General features: G+C 39.4%; 1 long non-coding RNA gene across 2 annotated transcripts; it reads left to right on the plus strand.

Annotated features, from left to right (window-relative positions):
* Positions 1 to 13242: 13242 nt before the first annotated feature.
* LOC136251305 (uncharacterized) lies at positions 13243 to 15893 on the plus strand. 2 transcript variants are annotated; one of them, XR_010698997.1, is made up of 3 exons: positions 13331 to 13727; positions 15004 to 15075; positions 15590 to 15893. It is a non-coding gene; the product is annotated as an uncharacterized lncRNA (long non-coding RNA). The 2 variants fall into 2 exon arrangements; XR_010698996.1 differs by having other exon boundaries at positions 13243 to 13727; positions 15004 to 15893.
* The last annotated feature ends 1793 nt before the right edge of the window (positions 15894 to 17686 follow it).

Here is a 17686-nt window from a genome sequence, read left to right on the forward strand (position 1 = left end):
TCTTTAGGTCTAAAATACTAAACTGAGCCATAAAGTCAGTACTTCTAACTGGAGATGGTGATTTTTAATTACCACAAACACAACTGATGCAAAAGGGGATGGAAAGCAAGTACAGATCAATGAAAACCAAGATTTTGCATGTGAAGCCATAGGAATTAGTAGCGTGCCCCCTTAATGCTTTACAGCACAACTACTGAAGGTCTGTAGGACACCTGGTCCTACAGCTTGTTTAATTGTTATGTGCCAAAGTAGGGACTTTCCCACTGAGCTATGCTGTAATACCATCGCATAGATCCCTACTTCATTTTTAAATTTACAATTATTAAAAAAAAAATGAATACGCTCCTTCAAAGAAATTATCAATACGGAAAATTATCACCTTTGTATGGTTTCTTGGTATGAAGAAGATGAGAATTTAATTGAAGATGAAAGGAATAGCAAAATATGCACAGAAGGTAAACATTTGTCGGAACTACAAAAGGCAAATCCCACCCATGAGTTTGTTGTTGTGGTGTAAAATGGTGGCCATGTACTGCTTTGTTTGGCCTCTAGCCTTGCCACTGTGATCAGTGAGGCAGGCAGGCAGGCAGGCAGGCAGGCAGGCAGGCAGGCAGGCAGGCAGGCAGGCAGGCAGGCAGGCAGGCAGGCAGGCAGGCAGGCAGGCAGGCAGGCAGGCAGGCAGGCAGGCAGGCAGGCAGGCAGGCAGGCAGGCAGGCAGGCAGGCAGGCAGGCAGGCAGGCAGGCAGGCAGGCAGGCAGGCAGGCAGGCAGGCAGGCAGGCAGGCAGGCAGGCAGGCAGGCAGGCAGGCAGGCAGGCAGGCAGGCAGGCAGGCAGGCAGACCAAAATACGGATTTTGTCAATTTTTTAAAATTCTATATCTGGATGTCTGTAAGTACCGTATAACGGGAATGATTCGCGGAAGAAAACATTCGTGAATTCCGCAATTTTAGGTACATTCATGAATGCTTTCTTCAAATTTTTCCTACAATTAAAAAGTTTTTTCATGGATCAGGTGATGTAGATAGCATTCATGTAATGGTGCATAAGCGGGTAGCTACTCGCTAAACTGCTATATATGCGTGACGGTATAGCCAGGGAGGCACAGGACCGTGGCGTGTAATTCGAACAGCGATGCAAACTTCAGTGACAGTGGAATAATCGGTACTACTAAATGGGGAAATATAATTGCAGCTCGGTGATTCACTGTACTGGAATGGCGTGTCTTAGCCTTGGTTTTAGGGCCGCCCCCAAGGCATGCTGGCCGTCCGCGCTCATTATCGTGAATGTCTACTTCTCCAGCAAAACAGCGATCATGCATGGCTACTAGTGATGCGTAGTATGCAGCATGTCAGAGTCAGCCATATAGTCAAGTGTTTCTTATCCTTAGAAAAAGATTTATTCATTGTGGGCGTGCGCCCAATTATTAATTACTTTATGCAACAAATCGCAAACATTTTCTCGCGAATGAGGAAATAGTAGATCATTCGCAAATGTTTTCTTCCGCGTATCATTCCCGTTATACAGTATCTAATCCAAAACATCCAAGCTGTAAAAAAAGAGTGTGGCCCTCAAAAAGGCTATGGTGAAAAAAGATGTGAAATCCAAGGTGGCGGCAAAGAAATGGCTGTGATGGTAGGTTAATGGTAAAAATTTTAATAACAACAATTCAGGTGAATTTTGTGCAAAGACCAAGCGGCACCAAATTCACCTGAATTGTCGCTATTAAAATTTTTACCATTAACCTACCATCTAGCTGATTCCTCTACAGGGCGATTTGTTTGTAGCTGAACTCTCTACATGGTGGTTTCTTTGTAGCTGAACTCTCTACAAGGTGAGTTCTTCTAGCTGAACTACGTAGTTGAACTCCCTACAAGGTAGCTTCTTCTAGATGATCTCTCTACAGGGTGAATTGTTTGTAGCTTATCTCTATACAGGTTACTAGTTTCTAGCTGATCTTTTGAATTCTTTTCAAGGTGACTGCTCTATTAGGGTGACTGCTCTATTAGAGTATCGCGATCTCGCACTTGCTACACCAAGTTTGATTTCATGTTATAACTCTGTCACTTCAAGTCTGATTCTTCTACACCATTGACGATCCTTTCTAAGATGATTACTCCATCTGTACAGCGAATTTCAAAGCATTACTCCAAGCAGTTTTTCTGGTGGGCGTGGAAAGTAGTTTTTTTTTTAAAATTAGATAATCTCGATTGCATAATTGTTACACACTGTTGGTTTTTTGTTGTATCTTCCTGGTTTTTAGCTCAATTTATTTCAAACCACAAAAGGTTTGAGGTTCAATAGTTAACCTATTCACCCACCGATTTTCAGCTTCTTCCCGTAAGCGGTTTACCCTGTAGGCGTGACAACATATTGGTGTTATTTTTCGTGAATAATCGCTAATAACTCTTTGCCTGTTTATCGTATTCCGGCCAAAGTTGGTACAGAGATGCGCCTTTATACCCCCTTCTGTGTGCCAAATTTCAAGGCAATCGGATATTGTGTTCGCGTTTTATAGTGGTTTTTGTAAGTGTGCGAAAAGAGGAAGAAAAATAAGAAGAAAAAAAAACGAAGAAACTAAGCCAATTTTTGAAGTCGCATATCTCGGAAACGCTTGAAGCGATTTTGCTAAAATTTGGAATGTGGAGTACTGAAGTTGGAGGGAGTGTCCACAGCAAAAATCGTCTTGTTTCATCAAGGCAGCACAGAGCTACGAAAATTGTATTTTCGTTCTTCCTGTCAATATACTCACGGGCATTGCGCGCCGGCTTCTTGGGCTGCACGACACACTACCGTGTGTCTTGATTTTCTTGTTTTTAATGCTGTATAGCTATGATACTGAATGCAGTAAGCAATTCCATGTAGGCAATTTTCGTCCGTATGATTTTTCCATGGTGAATTTTTTGACACAGCATTTTCAGGGGTGTGCATTACTTTAGGGGGAACTGTACTAAACAGTACAGTCAAGAGAGTATGTGGCTATGTGCATATCACATTTCAAAACTTTAAAGAAACTAGAATGACAACTATACAGAGTTACATGGCAAAATTAAGCAATGTAAATCATAGTAACTCTAATGGAAATGTCACCAAGAAGTAATGAAAAACTCATACCAGGCATCTCCACATCTAACACCCAAATCCTTAACCACTGAGTCAGTTGTTCAGCTAATTAAGATTCTCTACCTTGATGGTTCTTTTGTGATTTCTTAATGGTTATAGCATGACAGCATGGCCCCCAAAATTAGCAACTTTTCATATGAGATGACAGTCACATTTCAATGGGTAGTTACCTCTATTTTGCCCGTTGAAACACTTGTGACCAGGATCAAGATTCAACCAAGCAATCAAGGGGCATTTGTACAGTGAATCAAGCGATCACGATGTCCACCCTCAAAGGCTAACAACATGAGAATTTACTAGGGTATGTTTTACTTCTTCTATAGGTGATATCAAGTGATCAAGAACTTTCCACATAAAAGTACTCCTCATGACATGTATTTTTCATTGCAGATTTGACCTTTGGTGACCTTTATGGCCATTTTACACAGAAAATTGTCTTTAACTCTCTGGGGCATTAATCAACTTGTTTAAAACATGGTACCAAAATAAAAGTCTTGTGAAAGAAACAACATTTAAAATCAATTGGTAATTTTATTCTGAAGTTAAGATCACTTTTAAATTCTTTGAGTTTACCTTCTCTTGGGGTGTAATTACTTGTGGACAGGTAAATAATAGAAATTCAAGAGCAGTATAAATTAAGGATCATAACTTTGGAATGAAACTGACTTCAAATAAAACCAAGTTGTTTCTTTCAACAAGACCTTTACCTTGGTACTGTGATTTAGCAAGTTAAGTATTCCCCCTTAGGGAATAAAGACAGAAATAATATTCAATTTTCTGTGAAAAAATGGCCTTAAAAGTCAAATCTGTGATGGTACTAATGTATGTCATGTAGTCACGTGGTGCCCAACCCCAAAAAAGAGTCTGGGGAAACTGTATACAAAAGGTTTGAGCTCTGGAATGTTTCTGAGTTACGTTACTGCTATGTTTACTTCATGATAACATCAAGACTCACGGTAGTGAGTCGCGCGGCCAGTAAAGCAGAAACGCGCGCCGCAGACAATAAATGACGCGACCACTACGTGAGGATTTTACAGGAACGAACGTTGTCAAATTCGGCCTTCCTGTAACTCACCCGCCACTTACGCTATCCCTCTGAAACTCTAGGGTTGAACTCATCGTGTCACTAGTAACTACCACACAAGCAGTGAAGCAAATCCATGCCGATTGTTTCGTGATCGAGATTGCCGACATCAAAGGGGAAGTTTCATTTATTTTTTTTTAATTTATTTATTTTTTATCGCATGCGGTTAGACGCAACCGCATGTGTATGCCTTGCGTTCCTTTGTGCATTCCAAACATTGATTGCCCTGCTATCGCTTCAGTATTCACTCAATCGCCTCAAGATTCACATCATCGATTTCACCATACATGATTACCCTACAGTCTTAACTTCAGCACCAAACGAAGTTTCAGTCGTCCTCAGTCGACCTAGAGGCCAAATACAAATCCCAGATTGTTGTTTTCCGCAATACTCGCTTGGCATGTAGGGCAATGTATCTTTAAACTGTTCTAAAAGTTTCGTTCAGATTGAAACATTTGTTTTCGAGAATGGCTAGTTTGAAATTTGAATTTAGTCGCCCCCACGTAATTTGCTCTCTAAGAATTTTACTCGGAATTTAAAGAATGACGCAAAGCACAACTGCGGTCACTGGGTATTGATGAACTGGCACTCTATGTAGTTAATCAGTGCATATAGCCACAAAGAAGTGTGCTGCCATAGATTATAGTCCACAGATATAATCTATGGTGCTACATACCATCGTTCGTTTTTAAATTTGAATTTAGTTGCCCCCACCGTGACGTAATTTGTCCTCTAAGGGAGCGGCTTAAAGAATGACACAGAGTACAACTGTGGTTACCAGTTGTTGACACAAGCTGCGAGTAATTAGCACATGTAGCTAGCCAATTGTCACCATGCATTATTGCATTTTACAGCACCCCCACACAAAAATTACACATGTAATTATAACATACAGAGGACACATGAATACCAAACACTTTTCACAACAATAATGTAAGAATTGTACAATAATGACTGTAATATAACTGCTATGAAAATGTTTTCCAGTGGCCCGCCATGGTAGCAAGTCTCACATGACGGCATGTATATTCATCCAAACACAATGGGAGTAACAAGTAAGTATGATGAAAAGTTGATATGACTCCATTTGTAGAACCCAGATGAGTGGGTGTTGCTCCAGTATGTCTAAACAGTTAACAAACATTCCTGTTATAAATAGTTGCAATATAATAGTATAGTATTTAAATGCAACAATACATAGTCTCCATTGCATCACTATCAAACGACACTAAGTGGAGGATATTGTTGCATCTCTAGTATGTACACTCTATCAGTACAACCTGTCTTAATGGCCACCAGTATAGAAAGACAACCTCTCTTGAAAAGCCAATTCCAATTGAGAATTTATACACTGTTACCTGTTTATTGAGTGAAGGTGGCAATAAACAAGTTCCACCGTAATTTATACACGTGATGTGATCCTGTATATTCTGTCAGTGGAAGAGATCCACTTGGCCAGGACAAAATGTGACTCAAATGTCCTGGATGATCCATACTCAACCCACTTATGACCCAGTGGCACAATGGAACTGAGTATAGAGAATACAATTATATTTATTTCTAAGATGTGTGGATGTGTGGACACATTACAACACATTACATGTACATACAAGACATGCTACGTACTGTTTTAGCAATTCAAGTCACCAAATTATGTACGGACCAGTCAACAATGCTTCATAGTGCCCATCAGTAAACCTGAAGAAAAGTTACGAAAAATAAAAATTCACATAAGTACAATGAAGCCTCATTAATATGGCCAGCTGTGGAACCAAAAAATTTGGCCTGAATAACAAGGTGGCCTTATTAATGAGGTCACAAAGTACTGCTTAGCTATATTTGGGATCTACTAGAGGTGGCCAATATAATGAGGTGGTCTTATTAAAGAGGTGGCCACTAAGTGAGGTTTCACTGTACATACAGTTCACAATCACAATGGTGAACAATATTAATGGTTAACAATATACACTGAAACCTGCAGGTCACTTCTTGTGGAAGATTGCTCTCTACACTAAATGACACATTCAGAGATTGTATTTAGATGGATGATACAGTAACACATTGTGACTTCAATACTCGTGATGTGTCAATGCTAGGCAGCAACCATATACACGGCACTGCCAATGCACAACATCACACTTGCTCGCACACACAATTTCGCTCAAGATTTTACAAATTGATAATTAAGAGGTGTGGAAACTAGCTGTTCGCTCGAAAGACTGTGTGGCAGCTGTTTTCCTTCTGTACAAGTGGCCACCAAGACAGGTCCACTGTGGATGAAAGCCAGGCATTAGATATTTGGTATTTTATGTGTTGAAGGCATTCCAGGGCTTCCGGTAGTCTCAAATCTCACCACAGTTTACCTCAGGCAGTGTTGTGGTCACCACTAAACCACCGGAATGCTGTGCTATGTTCATCTTATGCTTGGCTACTGTATTGTAGAACTGAAATGGATACTCTGAAAAATATATCCTATGGATAATGACTTCATCACTTTCTTCATCAGGAGCTTATAAAGACTAATAGTGAAACTTTTACTCTTTGGGCTGACAGCCAACTGCCTAAGTCTTAAGCAGTGCCTTTGGTGCTCTAACAGATTGGCTGCCCCCTTGCTGCCAGCACTCACTGTCTCATACGCTGTCACACACTAAATCCATCTCTATAGCCAGTTAGAACAGCATGCTTCTTACCTTTTTTTAAGGCCGCAAAATGCAGCCACCTCTTTAAAAAGCTAAGTCAGAAATTTTTAGTCCCTACGGCCTGAATAATGACCAGTTTTCACTGTACTATTAGTGATTAGTGATCATGGAGGATTATTTACTAAGATACTAAGATATACAAACGCTACAACCTCTAAATATAGCAGTAAATTTTTTTACCCTGGTCCAATGTCTCGTAATAATTGTGAGAGACTCTACTGTGACAAATACATGTTTATCATGATATGTACTAATCGCCTTTTTACAATTAAGTTTTACAACACAAATACATGTATAGTTAAACTCACCAATTGTGACTAAATCCCTTCAAAAAGACAAGTAATGAGACAACCTTGGAGACAACAGCCTCACAAGCCTATTCTTGTGCGCTTATTTAGTAGTAATATAAATTTTAAAGGCGTTTATTTACAACAGGACATAATTACGCGCCCTTCTATTGTCTCTGTACATACTTGCCTTTTCTTTACTATTCTCATTTCATTTCACAAGATCTCTTGGCAGGGACGTAGCTTCTTCACTTGAATCAGTCAATGCTTGAAGTAGATCGAGATACTCTAATAGAACAGTCACATTTCTACAAGTGCCGTATTTTTATATTGTAAAGTCTGTAAGTAGCTAGTAATTTAAACTATACAATCCGATGTTAAGCAGAAGTTTTAACTATGCTAAATATTGATTGCTGTGTTACAGCTGTTTTGTGACTGCTCTAATAGAGTATCTTGATCGTTTTAATGCAGTACAAGATGAAAGGCAAAGTGTTATTAAGGGTTTACTAGTTAAAATGGGTGGTAGTTGACTGCAGTTGCATGCCACTAACAGGGCAGTCCAGAGAAATTAGAGAGCCCAGGGAAAAGAGTTAAAGAGGGGCCCAGGGGCAAGGAGAGTCTAGATCCTGACTGCTCTATTAGAGTATATCGATCTTTCTTTAAACAGGTATTCAAGGAGCCCCTTTCGGGCTAGGGCAGGGGGAAAAATACCCCAGTTACCCCCCCCACATGTGGGCGGCCCTGGCCACTAAAATTACAGTTATATTTTAATATTCTGTCATTGTAATCTGGGGTTTCTGTCAAAACCATGGAAACTCGCTTACTGTTATCAGCAGTGCATTGCTTATTCTAACAAAAAGTATTGAAATCCCATCCAAAAACAGCTTATAGCTGTAAAAAAAGTGCGCGTCCAAGTAAAGCAGAGTTAACTGCGACAAAAAGTAATGATATCATAATGCGGCCATGTGCGAGGTGTGCAAGTTGTAAAATTAATATTAGCTAATCAGATAATACAATGTTATTGTTAAAGTGTTAATGAGAACTATGTGATGCTGCTATTTTTAAGTGTGTGAGCATCTTCATAAATGCCACACAAATTTAATTCTCAATAAAGCAATGTGTATAGATTCTCTGATAGCAATAAATAGTTTGAGTTTGGCCACCTTTCCTTTGTTCGTAGCATTGCCGTATACAGGAAAGACGGCCAAACTCAAACTATTTATTGCTATCAGAGAATCTATACACATTGCTTTATTGAGAATTAAATTTGTGTGGCATTTATGAAGATGCTCACACACTTAAAAATAGCAGCATCACATAGTTCTCATTAACACTTTAACAATAACATTGTATTATCTGATTAGCTAATATCAAGACACACGGTAGTGTGTCGTGCGGCCCAAGAAGCCGGCGCGCCACACCGTGAGTATATTGACAGGAAGAACGAATACGTACTTTTCACACCTTTGTATCTCGGTGATCACTTATCTGATTGGAACCAAATTTGCTACACAGTTGCCCGCCAGCCAAGGGAGTCTACATTCCAAATTTGAAGGAAATCGCTCCAGCCATTTCCGAGATACAAGCTGCCAAAGTTTCGTTTTTTTTTCTTCGTTTTTTTTTTCTTCTTCTTCGTCTTTTCGCACACTTGCAAAAATTGCTATAACACGCAAACGCGTACTCCGATCGCCTTGAAATTTGGCACACAGAAAGGGAGTCCAAAGGCGAATCCTAGCATCAACTTTGGTACAAATCCGATGAATGGTTCAGGAGTTATGACCGATTATTCGCGTAAAACAAGATCGATTTGTTGTCACGCCTACAGGGTAAACCGCTTCATGGAATGAGTTGAAAATTGCTATGTAGATGGAGTAACCATCGTAGGAGTGCCTTTTGGTGGTTTGAAAGGAATCGAGATAAAGACCACGGAGATATGACACAAAACCCAACCTGTGTCACAATTACGCGATCGATTTTTATGAATAAAAAAGTATTAGTTTTCACGCCTACTAGGCAAACCGCTTAGAGCAATGAGCTGAAAATCGGTGAATAGCTGGAATAATCTTCATAGAAAGTCCTTACAGTAGTACAGAAGAATCGGATTACAAACCACTGAGTTATGATTCGAAAGCCAACTCCGTGTAGCAAATGCGAGATCGAGATACTCTAATAGAACAGTCACCCTAATAGAGCATTCGACTAATTTATTTACTCAATTATAGAATTTTATTACATCACAAGTTATTCTGTAGGGAGTTCAGCTGCAAACAGTTAATCTTATAGACAGTTCAGCAAGAAGACAGTCACCATGTGGAGAGTTAAGCAAATATACCACTATAGAGATTCAGAACATTACAAGTCACACTGAAGAAAGTTCAGCTATAAACAAGTCATGCACTGTGTAGAGAATTCAGCTAAAATTAAGTCACTCTCTAGAGAATTCAGTTACACAGAATTCTGCTACACACAAATCACTGTGGAGAGAGTTCAGCTACAAACAAATTACCCTTTAGAGTGATCAGCTACAAACAAAACACTTTGCAGGGTGTTCAACTGCAACAAATCAATTACCTTTAGAGCGATCAGCAATGAACAAATCAACACAAATCTACCTGTAGAGAGATCAGCTAGAAACAAATCACCCTGAAGAGAGTTCAGCTACAAAAAATCACCCTGTAGAGACACCAGTTAGAAACTAGACACAATGTAAGGAGTTCAGCTACAAGCAATCACCCTGTAGAGAGTTCAGCTAAAACAAATCAACCTGCAGAGAGATCAGCTACAAACAAATCACCTTATAGAGAGTTCAGCTACAAACAGATTACCTGTAGAGAGATCGGCTAAAAACAAATCAACCTGCAGAGAGATCATCTATATACACACAAATCACCCTGTAGAGAGATCAGCTAGAAACTACACACAATGTAAGGAGTTCAGCTACAAACAAATCACCCTGTAGAGAGATCAGCTACAAACTAGACATAAAGTAAGATTTCAGCTACAAGCAAATTACCCTGTAGAGAGTTCATCTACAAACAAATCAACCTGTAGAGCAATCAGCTAGAAACAAATCACCCTGAAGAGAGGTCAGCTACAAAAAAATCACCCTGTAGAGAGATCAGCTAGAAACAAATCACCCTGAAGAGAGGTCAGCTACAAAAAAATCACCATGTAGAGAGATCAGCTAGAAGAAGTTAACTTGTAGAGAGTTCAGCTACAAAGAAACCATCATTTAGAGAGTTCAGCTTCAAACAAATCACCTGTAGAGAGTTCAGCTACAAACAAATCTCCCTGTAGAGAGATCAGCTAGAAGAAGTTACCTTGTAGATCGTTCAGCTACGAACAAGTCACCCTGTAGAGAGATCAGGTAGAAGAAGTTACCTTGTAGAGAGTTCAGCTACAAAGAAAACACCATGTAGAGAGTTCAGCTGCAAAGAAATCACCTTGTAGAAAATTCTGCCAGAAACAAATTGCCCTGTAGAAAGATCAGTTAGAAGAAGTTACCTTGTAGAGAGTTCAGCTACAAAGAAACCATTCTGTAAAGAGCTCAGCTGCAAACAAATCACCTGTACAGAATTCAGCTACAAACAAATCACCCTGCAGAGAGATCAGCTAGAAGAAGTTAACTTGTAGAGAGTTCAGCTACAAAGAAACCATCATTTAGAAAGTTCAGTTACAAACAAATCTCCCTGTAGAGAGATCAGCTAGAAGAAGTTACCTTGTAGAGAGTGAAGCTACAAACAAATCACCCTATTGAAAGATCAGCTAGAAGAAGTCACCTTGTAGAAAGTTCTGTTACAAAGAAACCACCATGTAGAGAGTTCAGCTACAAACTAGCTACCTTGTAGAGACATCAGCTAGAAAAGTTACCTTGTAGAGAGTTCAGCTACAAAGAAACCATTCTGTAAAGAGCTCAGCTGCAAACAAATCACCAGTACAGAATTCAGCTACGAACAAATCATCCTGTAGAGAGATCAGCTAGAAGAAGTTACCTTGTAGATAGTTCAGCTACAAACAAATCACCCTGTAGAGAGATCAGTTAGAAGAAATTACCTTGTAGAGTGTTCAGCTACAAAGAAACCATCATGTAGAGAGTTCAGCTGCAAAGAAATCACCCTGTAGAAAATCCTGCCAGAAACAAATTGCCCTGTAGAAAGATCAGTTAGAAGAAGTTACCTTTTAGAGAGTTCAGCTACAAAGAAACCACCTGTACAGAATTCAGCTACAAACAAATCACCTGTACAGAATTCAGCTACATACAAATCACCTGTAGAGAGTTCAGCTACAAACAAATCTCCCTGTAGAGAGATCAGCTAGAAGAAGTTACTTTGTAGATAGTTCAGCTACAAACAAATCACCCTGTAGAAAGATCAGTTAGAAGAAGTTACTTTGTAGAGAGTTCAGCTACAAAGAAACCATTCTGTAAAGAGCTCAGCTGCAAACAAATCACCTGTAAAGAATTCAGCTACAAACAAATCACCCTGTAGAGAGATCAGCTAGAAGAAGTTACCTTGTAGATAGTTCAGCTACAAAAAATCTCCCTGTAGAGAGATCAGCTAGAAGAAATTACCTTGTAGAGAGTTCAGCTACAAAGAAATCACCACTGTCCAAATTTCAAGGCAATAGCTCTTTCCAATCTGAAGTTATCAATTGTCAAAGTTGGCAAATTGGATGTGTGTGGAAGACCCCTTTTCGCAAATCCGATCACATATGTATTATATATCCCATCCAAAAACAGCTTATAGCTGTAAAAAAAGTGCGCGTCCAAGTAAAGCAGAGTTAACTGCGACAAAAAGTAATGATATCATAATGCGGCCATGTGCGAGGTGTGCAAGTTGTAATATTAGCTAATCAGATAATACAATGTTATTGTTAAAGTGTTAATGAGAACTATGTGATGCTGCTAGTTTTGAAGTGTGTGAGCATCTTCATAAATGCCACATAAATTTAATTCTCAATAAAGCAATGTGTATAGATTCTCTGATAGTAATAAATAGTTTGAGTTTGGCCACCTTTCCTTTGTTCGTAGCATTGCTGTATACAGGAAAGGCGGCCAAACTCAAACTATTTATTACTATCAGAGAATCTATACACATTGCTTTATTGAGAATTAAATTTATGTGGCATTTATGAAGATGCTCACACACTTCAAAACTAGCAGCATCACATAGTTCTCATTAACACTTTAACAATAACATTGTATTATCTGATTAGCTAATATTACAACTTGCACACCTCGCACATGGCCGCATTATGATATCATTACTTTTTGTCGCAGTTAACTCTGCTTTACTTGGACGCGCACTTTTTTTACAGCTATAAGCTGTTTTTGGATGGGATTTCAATACTTTTTGTTAGAATAAGCAATGCACTGTTGATAACAGTAGGTGAGTCAGTAGTTTCCATGGTTTTGACAGAAACCCCAGATTACAGTGACAGAATATTAAAATATAACTGTAATTTTAGTGGCCAGGGCCGCCCACATTGGGGGTAACTGGGGTATTTTTCCCCCTACCACAGCCTGAAAGGGGCCACTTGAATACCTGTTTAAAGAAAGATCGATATACTCTAATAGAGCAGTCAGGATCTAGACCCTTCCTTGCCCCTGGGCCCCTCTTTAACTCTTTTCCCTGGGCCCTCTAATTTCTCTGGACGGCCCTGTTAGTGGCATGCAACTGCAGTCAACTAACACCCATTTTAACTAGTAAACCCTTAACAACACTTTGCCTTTCATCTTGTACTGCATTGAAACGATCAAGATACTCTATTAGAGCAGTCACAAAACAGCTGTAACACAGCCATAGGCGGCGGAAAGGGGGGGGCTTAGCCCCCCCTCAGAATGATATCACACCGAAATTATCTTTCTTGGAGTGGGGCTGAAAACCGTGATAAAGATCGAGATACTCTAATAGAGCAGTCACTCTAATAAAGTATTCAGTGTGTAGCGAGCTATGTAAGGATTTTTATGTAGTTTATCAGCTAGAAATGGTAGCTGGTGAGGTGGAAGCTCTTGTCAGTTGGTTGCGACCTTTTTTTTTTTTTTTTTTTTTTTTTTGGTCTCACCTTACTAAACTATAGAAATAAGTCTGGGTCAGCCCAGCCCCCCTCATATCAACTACTTGCTCCACCGCTGAACACAGCAATCAATATTTAACATAGTTACAACTTCTGCTTAGCATCGGATTGTATAGTTTAAATTACTAGCTACTTACAGACTTTACAATATAAAAATATGGCACTTGTAGAAATGTGACTGTTTTATTAGAGTATCTCGATCTACTTCAAGCATTGACTAATTCAAGTGAAGAAGCTACGCCCCTGCCAAGAGATCTTGTGAAATGAAATGAGAATAGTAAAGAAAAGGCAAGTATGTACAGAGACAATAGAGGGGCGCGTAATTATGTCCTGTTGTAAATAAACGCCTTTAAAATTTATATTACTACTAAATAAACGCACCAGAATAGGCTTGTGTGGCTGTTGTCTCCAAGGTTGTCTCATTATTTGTCTTTTCGTGTTGAAGGGATTTAGTCGCAATTGGTGAGTTTAACTATACATGTATTTGTGTTGTAAAACTTAATTGTAAAAAGGCGATTAGCACATATCATGATAAACATGTATTTGTCACAGTAGAGTCTCTCACGAAGTCACGATTATTATGAGACATTGGACCAGGGTAAAAAATTTACTGCTATATTTAGAGGTTGTAGCGTTTGTATATCTTAGTATCTTAATAAATAATCCCCCATGATCACTAATCACTAATAGTACAGTGAAAACTGGTCATTATTCAGGCCGTAGGGACAAAATTTTCTAACCTTGCCTTTTAAAGAGGTGGCTGCATTATGCGGCCTTAAGAAAAGGTAAGAAGCATGCTGTTCTAACTGGCTATAGAGATGGATTTAGTGTATGACAGCGTATGAGACAGTGAGTGCTGGCAGCAAGGGGGCAGCCAATCTGTTAGAGCACCAAAAGCACTGCTTCAGACATAGGCAGTTGACTGTCAGCCCCAAGTGTAAAAAGTTTCACTGTTGGTCCTTATAAGCTCCTGATGAAGAAAGTGATGAAGTCATTATCCATAGGATATATTTTTCAGAGTATCCATTTCAGTTCTACAATATAGTAGCCAAGCATAAGATGAACATAACACAGCATTCCAGTAGTTTAGTGGTGACCACAACACTGCCTGAGTTAAACTGTGGTGAGATTTGAGACTACCAGAAGCCCTGGAATGTCTTCAACACATGAAATACCAAATATCTAATGCCTGGCTTTCATCCACAGTGGACCTGTCTTGGTGGCCACTTGTACAGAAGGGAAACAGCTAGTTGCCACACCCCTTAATTATCAATTTGTAAAATCGTTAGCAAAATTGTGTGTGCGAGCAAGTGCGATGTGGCAGTGCCGTGTATATGGTTGCTGCCTAGCAGTGACACATCACGAGTATTGAAGTCACAATGCGTTACTGTATCATCCATCTAAATACAATCTCTGAATGTGTCATTTTGTGTAGAGAGCAATCTTCCACAAGAAGTGACCTGCAGGTTTCAGTGTATATTGTTAACCATTAATATTGTTCACAATATTGTGAACTATATGTACAGTGAAACCTCACTTAGTGGCCACCTCTTTAATAAGACCACCTCATTATATTGGCCACCTCTAGTAGGTCCCAAATATAGCTAAGCATTACTTATGACCTCATTAATAAGGCCACCTTGTTATTCAGGCCAAATTTTTTGGTCCCACAGCCTGCCATATTAATGAGGTTTCATTGCACTTATGTAAATTTTTATTTTTCGTAACTTTTCTTCAGGTTTACTGATGGGCACTATGAAGCATTGTTGACTGGTACGTGTATAATGTGGTGACTTGAAATGCTAAAACAGTACGTAGCGTGTCTTGTATGTACATGTAATGTGTTGTAATGTGTCCACACATCCACACATCTTAGAAATAAATGTAATTGTATTCTCTATAAATAGTCAGTTCCATTGTGCCACTGGGTCATAAGTTGGTTGAGTATGGATCATCCAGGGCACTTGAGTCACATTTTGTCCTGGCCAAGTGGATCTCATCCACTGACAGAATATACAGGATCAGATCACGTGTATAAATTACGGTGGAACTTGTTTATTGCCACCTTCACTCATTCAGCAGGTAACAGTGTATAAATTCTCAATTGGAATTGGCTTTTCAAGAGTGGTTGTCTTTCTATACTAGTGGCCATTAAGATAGGTTGTACTGATAGAGTGTACATACTAGAGATGCAACAATATCCTCCACTTAGTGTCGTTTGATAGTGATGCAATGGAGACTATGTATTATTGCATTTAAATACTATACTATTATATTGCAACTCTAGCACGTATTTATAACAGGAATGTTTGTTAACCGTTTAGACATACTGGAGCCACACCCACTCATCTGGATTCTACAAATGGAGTCATACCAACTTGTTGTCATCATACTCACTCGTTACTCCCATTGTGTTTGGATGAATATACATGCCGTCATGTGAGACTTGCTACCATGGCGGGCCACTGGAAAACATTTGCATAGCAGTTATATTACAGTCATTATTGTACAATTCTTACATTATTGTTGTGAAAAGTGTTTGGTATTCATGTGTCTCCTCTGTATGTTGTAATTACATGTGTAATTTTGTGTGGGGGTGCTATAAAATGCAATAATGCATGGTGACAATTGTATTAGGCGATTTTGCACACTTCCTTTTAAGCTAGCTACATGTGCTAATTACTCACAGCTTGTGTCAACAACTGGTAACCGCAGTTGTACTCTTGTGTCATTCTTTAAGCCGCGCCCTTAGAGGACAAATTATGTGGGGGCGACTAATTTCAAAACGAAGGATGGTATGCAGCACCATAGATTAGCTATATCTATGGACTATAATCTATGGCAGCACACTTCTTGGTGGCTATATGTACTGATTAACTACATAGAGCGCCAGTTCATCAATACCCAGAGACCGCAGTTGTGCTCTGCGTCATTCTTTAAATTCCGAGTAAAATTCTTAGAGAGCAAATGACGTGGGGGCGACTAAATTCAAATTTCAAACTAGCCATTCTCGAAAACAAATGTTTCAATCTGAACGAAACTTTCAGAACAGTTTAAAGACACATTGCCCTACGTGCCAAGCGAGTATTGCGGAAAACAACAATCTGGGATTTGTATTTGGCCTCTAGGTCGACTGAGGACGACTGAAACTTCGTTTGGTGCTGAAATCACGACTGTAGGGTAATCATGTATGGTGAAATCGATGATGTGAATCTTGAGGTGATTGAGTGAATACTGAAGCGATAACAGGGCGATCAATGTTCGGAATGCACAAAGGAACGCAAGGCATACACCTGCGGTTGCGTCTAACCGCATGCGATAAAAAAAAAAATAAAAAAAAAAATGAAACGTCCCCTTTCATGTCGGCAATCTCGATCACGAAACAATCGGCATGGATTTGCTTCACTGCTTGTGTGGTAGTTACTAGTGACACGATGAGTTCAACTCCAGATAGCGTAAGTGACGGGTGGATTACAGGAAGGCCAAATTTGAGAACGTTCGTTCTTGTAAAATCCTCACGTAGTGGTCGCGTCATTTATTGTCTGCGGCGCGCGTTTCTGCTTTACTGGCCGCGCGACTCACTACCGTGAGTCTTGATGAAATACAATATCCGATCACAAAAGCCACATAGAAGCATATGCATGCTTTACAAGCAAAATTCATTACTCATGCACTTCACACAGACAAGGGTACATCTTGATAAGTGAAAACAACTTTATCTCGATAAACGATAATAATGATGAGACTGTATGGACCCCCAGGTCCACTTTTTTCTTAAAATATTTGGACCTCTCTGAAATATTTTATCCCCTCCAGAAGATCTGCCAGTATCATGCACTGTACTGGGGGTCTAAAAACACATCAGCTGAAATAATTGATCCTCATCCCCTGAAAACCAAGCTAAAACAAACAGACAAAGACTCTGTGAGATTGTTTGACATTGTTTCAGCCCAACAGGAGTCTTTTGGCATACCACAGTACATCCAATGCATGCTTCATGGACTTAACTGTGGTTTCCCTTGTGTTTCATTAATCTTTCCTGACAGTGCACGGGTTGATGCATGGTAGCACCGCATGATGGCTTCCCTACATTTGTGGGGAATTGTCCAAGGTTTCTGTTGTAATTGAATTGATTACAGAGGTCCCTTTTGTAGTGTTTTTCATTTACAATGCTGTGCAGCAGACTGAACATAGCTGAAAATGAAGCGTAATAACCACATCACTATTAAAGTAATTGTACGGGTGCATGTTCTGACAAAAACAATCAGCCTAGTGTCATTCTTTCTTCTAATGAGGTATGCACGGTCTCACAGTCGTAATAATGTTACGAAAAGTATATAGAGAATATTATAACATGCAACTAAATAATTATTAGGTATAATAATTATGACGATACAGAATTATATTGGTGAAGCCATACA

The sequence above is a fragment of the Dysidea avara genome, chromosome 3 (assembly GCF_963678975.1).
Source record: "Dysidea avara chromosome 3, odDysAvar1.4, whole genome shotgun sequence".
Classification (NCBI taxonomy): domain Eukaryota; kingdom Metazoa; phylum Porifera; class Demospongiae; order Dictyoceratida; family Dysideidae; genus Dysidea; species Dysidea avara.